Source organism: Cebidichthys violaceus, unplaced genomic scaffold, assembly GCF_023349555.1.
Source record: "Cebidichthys violaceus isolate CVI_PGR_0920_01 unplaced genomic scaffold, fCebVio1.0.p SCAF_21, whole genome shotgun sequence".
In the NCBI taxonomy this organism is placed as follows: domain Eukaryota; kingdom Metazoa; phylum Chordata; class Actinopteri; order Perciformes; family Stichaeidae; genus Cebidichthys; species Cebidichthys violaceus.
Window position 1 is genome coordinate 12,324,831 of NW_027176384.1, and position 6,437 is coordinate 12,331,267.

The following is a 6,437-nucleotide window of genomic DNA, read 5'->3' on the forward strand; positions in this document are numbered from 1 at the left end:
AGACAAAGGCGGAAGGGAATTCAAAGATTGCGATGCAGAGAGCTCACTGCAGTGTGCCACTCCGCTATATCTGAACTATCTGCCACGGTTTGCCTCTGAAATGGCCACTTCATTTCAATAATCTTGTGATTAGGTGCCATAAAGTCCCAGCTGGTGCCTCTAATTGGTATCCAAGCAGGACCCAAACTTTTGCTGAACAGCGGCCACTGTAGCCACAAGTGGAAATTAATGGTACATTTCATTTCCCCAAGAAAGTTGAGAGAAATGGAAAATGGACAACAAGCAGGAAACAAGTGAGGTATAGGTGGTTTGAGTTTCTCAATGAAACTATTGAAAGGTTTATCTGTGACATACTGAATGTAGTGTAATGCAGTGATCTCAGTCATTACTGTGCTGTGATGTTTGCTAGCATTAGCCACCACACATTGTGGGTGTAATGGTCAGGTTGTTTTTTTTTCCTCTGTAAGTCCTTTATTGCTTGTTAACAGTGGTTGATCCAGACACCATGACACCATGTTGTTCATTTAAAAACAAGTGCACTTGGGTGCTGGAAGTGGAAACAGTGACGGCGCGTATATTGTCTTTTTAATGACTCTAGTGACGTTAAAACAATGTCTTCATCAATATTAATGGAATGAGATGTGAGGCGTGATCCTTTCTTGTTTGTCCTGGCAGGTGACCTCCTAACGTTAATATCTGCTTCACATATTCGAGCACCAGCCAATTAGAAAGACTAATGAATACGACAACAATGCCATTGGCAGCACTGTACCCAATGGCCATTGCTGTGCCGGTGAGTGGGGACAGTTGGTAGATACTGGCTTTCAAATGAGAGAGATTTCATCATATTAAGCTTGATTACACCCGTAGCGAGCGGCTTCTATCAAGAACAGACTCATTCTGATCTCTGCCGAGGTTTATGGTCCATGTGGACCCAAATGATGATAGCTGGCTAGATTGCAGTTGTCAAAGCTGGTTTTCATCAATCTGTTTACAGCGTAACCCAATCAATGCAGCCTGATTATGATTCCAGAGCATCCGCAACTGAGAATAATAGGGAGCGATTATAGGTGAACGAGGCAGACTAACAGAGACATACTGTCTTAAAGCTACACTTAATGTCAGAGTTTTAGAATATTATGCCAGAACCGGATTGGTCAGATATCACAGAATGAAGATAAAGGCATGGAGGGTAAGTTAGAGACAGAGAGGAAATGTGGTGATAAAAAGCAAGAAATTTACTGATATTATTATACTCTGGCCAAAGTCCATTTAACGGCGTTAAATTTCTGCAGTATTGCCCGCTGGCCTTTCCAAAACACAATCCGAATTTAAGATCTTCTTTGTTGCAGATGTACGTCTCCTGCAGGTCTCTTAATATAGAGCAGTTAAGGCGGAAAGATTAAATACAAATGTAGTGTGAAATAGAAAAGATACACCAGGAGACACACAATAGCTCCACCTTGACATAACGTTAAGCCGCTCCTGTGACCACATGTTTGAACGTTTCATCAATGAGGCTGTTGCTGCTTTTAGGAGGTGCGGCATGTTGTGTAAAGGTCACCGTTAAAATCCGTCGTGGTATCTTTACTTTCCCTTGTGATGGAAACTTAGGTATGGATACTTCTGAGATTTGCTGAGTCTGCATGCCCATATAGGTAAACTTCAGCAGCACAGTCATTTGTATGCATGAGCTCTGGTCCTGTCACTGCGTAGTGAGTGCCTCTAGCAACATCCAAACAATTTCTCCAAAATAAAATAAAAAAAAAAAAAGAGTACTGGCTCATATACAATATTTGAAGGTAAATCATGTGTGCCGTTATAGAAAACAAATCAATATTTCTTTTGGCCAACGTTTAGAATAATAATGTTGCTATAATATATTTATTGTATTCTACCGAGTCTAACAGATTATATCTTTTTAAACAATACATAAATGATGGAAGTTGATGTTTATGTTAACAAATGTCAATGGAAATGCATCAAATATGGAGCCCTGACTTGGTCACTGGCCTGCATATTTGATGCATTTCCCTCATTACATTAGTTCGAGAGCCGCACTGCATTGTGACACATACAATGAATGATACTGCAAATCTAGGCTGCATGCTGGTGTTAGCATTTTAGGGGGGCTAGGGCTGAGGGAACATAGGTTTGAGGGAACACAGGACTGAGGAAACATAAGGCTGAGGGAACAAAGAGTTGAGGGAACATAGGGCTGAATAGAGTCGATACAGACGAGAATATTTTGTTGTAATACTTTCAACCATTAGAACTTAAAATTTGAGTCAGCACAAAAAAAGAAAAAAGATCAGATTTGCATTCTTTTGGAATTCACTTTATTCATGTGAACAAAATATCCCTCAGTAACAGAAATGGGCAGCCGTTTAGAAAAGAAACTGCTGCCTCTGAGGCCTCCTAGCGAGCTGCCTTTAAATCACAGCATGTGTCGTGCTCTGTGAATCAATGCGTTGGTTATTATAGACCAAAGGAACGCCCCGAGGCGATTTGCATGCGTAGATAAGAGGCTAATATCGCCGACGTCATCATGTAATGCTTTACGTAGGACAATGCATACTGCATACATTTCCACAGGTTAAGGACAAGGACGCGGGGCGAAGGCCCACTACAGAGAGAGCGTGATTGTGTTAATGAGAGAGAAAGAGTGGAAAGATGAAAGATGATGAGGGAGGCAGGGACGGATAAATCACCGCAAATAATGAGCAAAAAGGTAGAGATGGAGTTTGGGAGGCAGAATGAAAAGATAGTGAGATAAAAAAAAAAATGGGAAAAGTTGATATGTCGCAGCGTAGAGGCTGATAAGAGGGATATGAGATGAAAAGACACAAATAAACGGAAAAAAAGACGCAGAGAAAGATTGTTCCATCCCTGGAGATAGAATAATAAAACTGAACGAGGCAAAGGAAGTGACAGGGGGCATTGAAATGTCTTCATTTACAGTGTGCCTGACACATCAGTCCGGTAGAGTTTCATTGGCGTCACTGCAGAGAGAACTATGTCTCCCTGGAGGTCTATCAACCGCCTCATTCTCCATTTAATGCCGCTGTCCTTCCATTACCCCTTGCGTCGTGTTTTATCATTCCAAGTGTGTCAAATCCTTGTGTCCTTGTTATGCGCAAAGTCATTGTCCTTAATATGCCCCACAATAAATCACATCAAGACTTTTGTCGCCTAAAAAGCCCCGAAGAAGCAATCAAGCAGAAACACAATCTGCCTTATGTGAACTTTTTACAATCGGTTGCTGGGATGCATTCTGAGTTGACTTCACCTTAGTAGTTTTGATTATACAGTTAACTGAAAAGACATTTTCTCACCTCTTGCCCCGTTGGGAATTGTTTGCTGAGCGCAGCGAACGAGGAGAAGCTTCATTAAGCGTTGCTGGTGATGTATGGCACAGGCTCGATGGCTAGAAATGCAACACAGAATGATGCATGTCGGACCGACAATGTCATTCACCGACATGTCTTCAGCAGGAAATGTTCCACACGTGGAATGCTTGGAGTTTGCTAAGTTGGAATATTGACGAGAAAGAATTGCATCACTAGCTGCGGTGGAAGAGGTAAATACCTTTAAACTACCATTATAGAGATGAAGCACGTGACAAGACGAAAAACTGCAGCAGACGAAACGTCACATAGTGTACGTGTGGACAGACAAGGACACTGCAAACAAACATAAAGGCCCTATTTCCATCAGCGTCTCTTTCTTTCCCTTGTGCTTCCTTTACATTTCCTCCTTTCCCTCTTGGACATTATTTCATGTTTTCCTGCTTCGCCTTTCTCTCTCCGTTCCAAACACGTTTTGAGTTGATTCCAAAAACATTTCAGAGGCTAAAACTGCCTTTTTCAGGGAACCCCAATTTGATCCATTCTTCCACTTGTTTGATTGTCTTTGTTCCACATATATTTTATTATTGGAGGTAAGACCTTGGCATCGGGCTGCTCAGACTTTACACATTTTCTCTACTTAGTTGTTTACGATATCCTCAAAACAATCTGGTCCAATCAAGACTTAGTTCAACTTGAAAGGATACACCAAAATCGGTTTTAAATACTACAGTACAAGTTCACTAAGACACGTCTGTCCGACGCCCTAATGTGCGAGAATACAGGTTTACCAAGGCGCCAACTTCTCTCTAGTTATTTGTTTATGGAATTTTCAGAACAATCTGGTCCAATCAAGACTCAGTTCAACTTGGAAGGATACGTCTTTAGTTAAACACTTCAAGTTAACCAGGAGACATCTGTCCAGCACCCGTACCAAACTTGAGTGCGAGATTACAAGTCCACCACTTCAAAGTGTCTGTTACATCACAAAATAATTTCTCGCTGGGTGGGATTCTTTTTCCAGTTCCAGGATCGGAGCGGCAATCTCGATCCCCGTCTGAGGACGGCCTCTCACCATCTGGGAGGAATCAGCCCTCTAGTAGTGCACTTCTGTCCAACGGAGTCCTGATTGCTCGTCCGATCCCATCCTCGTCGCCAATTTGTGGCGTGAGAAAGAATGTGAAAAGTCTCAAATGTCTTTGAGTATTTTATTGAACAGACACTTAGAATAATTCAGCTGAATGGATAGAGCTCTTTCCCCCACGGATGGTTCGTGCAATGATTCATTTAGGGCAGGTCTGATCTTCCTCCTCTTCCTACTTCAATGCGCTCATCGGCAGTGGAGCTGGTCAATGTTGTCAAAACCAGAATCAAAGTTGGACCAAGAGGGTGACATACATGCGTTGTAACTTGAAAGATTTGTATTTTACCGAACAAAAACTAAAAGACAACAAATAACTCGAAGCAAAGGAAATGAAACCAAACCGAGCCGAGACCAGTTCATAACGAGCAGTAAGGCAGAGAGTCCAGGTGTGCCCAATCTCCCTGATTACTGCCCTCCATGCTCCTGCAGGGAGATGTAGGGAAACCTGTCATTGCAAGACAAGGTAATGATATCAAAATAATACAAAGAAATACAGTGGTTGATTTAAAAGCTGTAACCGCTGTCTCTCAGGCTTACAATTGTTGAGAACTTTCAAGGAAACTACTTTGGAACTTGGGGCTCCCTATTTACCAGTTCCCATCAAAACGTTTGTTTCTGTCAAGAGTTTTTTTGTTTTTGATATTTCAAAGCTCAGCGATTCAATATTGATGTGTTTTTAAAAGGGGAAATAGTTCAAACCAGGTGTATAATGTCTTCCAGGGCTATGGAGGGAGCTTCGTAATGTCTGAGAAAATAACCATCATAGAGGTGTCATCACGGTTATCTCAGATTTGCTTCAGGAGTTCACATTTTTAACGGAAAGCTGCAGAGCTACAAACTGGAAATGTGGAGTTTGAAACATGTCAGCATTTATCAGTCAGGGACGACCTAACAAAAATGACTACGACGTGGAATTATGGGAAATGTATTTGGTGTTCATGGAGCTTGACCCTAGGGACTAAAAGCTAAAATAACTGGTCTTCTGTTGCTTCGATTGTCAATATCTATTTTTTTAAATCAGTTCCTGGAGTCCATACATTGCTGGAGCACTCCTCTAGTGTAGCTACAGTACTGGCTACATAATGGCTGCAAAAGCAAAAAAAGGTAAGAAAATGGACTTGCTTGAAAAATCGACATCTATTCATTCATCACTTTTTTTTGACCCTTCATATAAAAAGAAAGAATGTTCTCGTTTCATTGCCGTTTCCATGAAAGCGAATGACGTCCCACTGTCCTTAATGTACTCACCGTTCCATATTTGTATGACATAGATGTCTTCGGTTGTTGGTTCGTGTTTTCCACTCCGGCTCTCTGCTGCAGCTGGTTTGATGGCTAGTTATGTAAAGATCGATGAGTAGTTTCTCTAATTGTAAACATCACTGGTGAACCTATATATGCATCCTCAGGCAGCTTCTAATTTAAGCACAGAGCCATCGATGGACAAAATGGGGTCACAACCTTTCCCTACCGCCGTTTCCTGTCACTTGAGGAACATCTGATAGCTTCAAGTTGTTGATTTGTATCTTCGTGGGGAAAAAAGGAAACCAATGTCAATTTGAAGACGCACTTGATTGACGCAATGATTGGCTTTTAAGACATTTTTTTCCCGGACTGAGGGTCATTCGCCGTCGTCAGGGGGGGGCAGCAGAGGGCGGAGGCTACTGACCGGATTTCTGTTAATTGAATGCCGGTTTGGATCACACAGCTGACTGAACTTGCCGTTATGATGGAGCAAGTTCATGTTCACCAGTTACACATACTGTAAAATCACACATACACACGTCCACGCGTTATTGCATTTTAAGCATGTATGACAAAAATGAGGTCAAAAGACACAAAGACTTAAATATTATCATTATTTTGCTACATAAAAAGAAAGCATGAGATTTGTTCACTGACCCGACGAGCTGATCATCCTGAACTTGTATTGAATGTTTATCCTCACT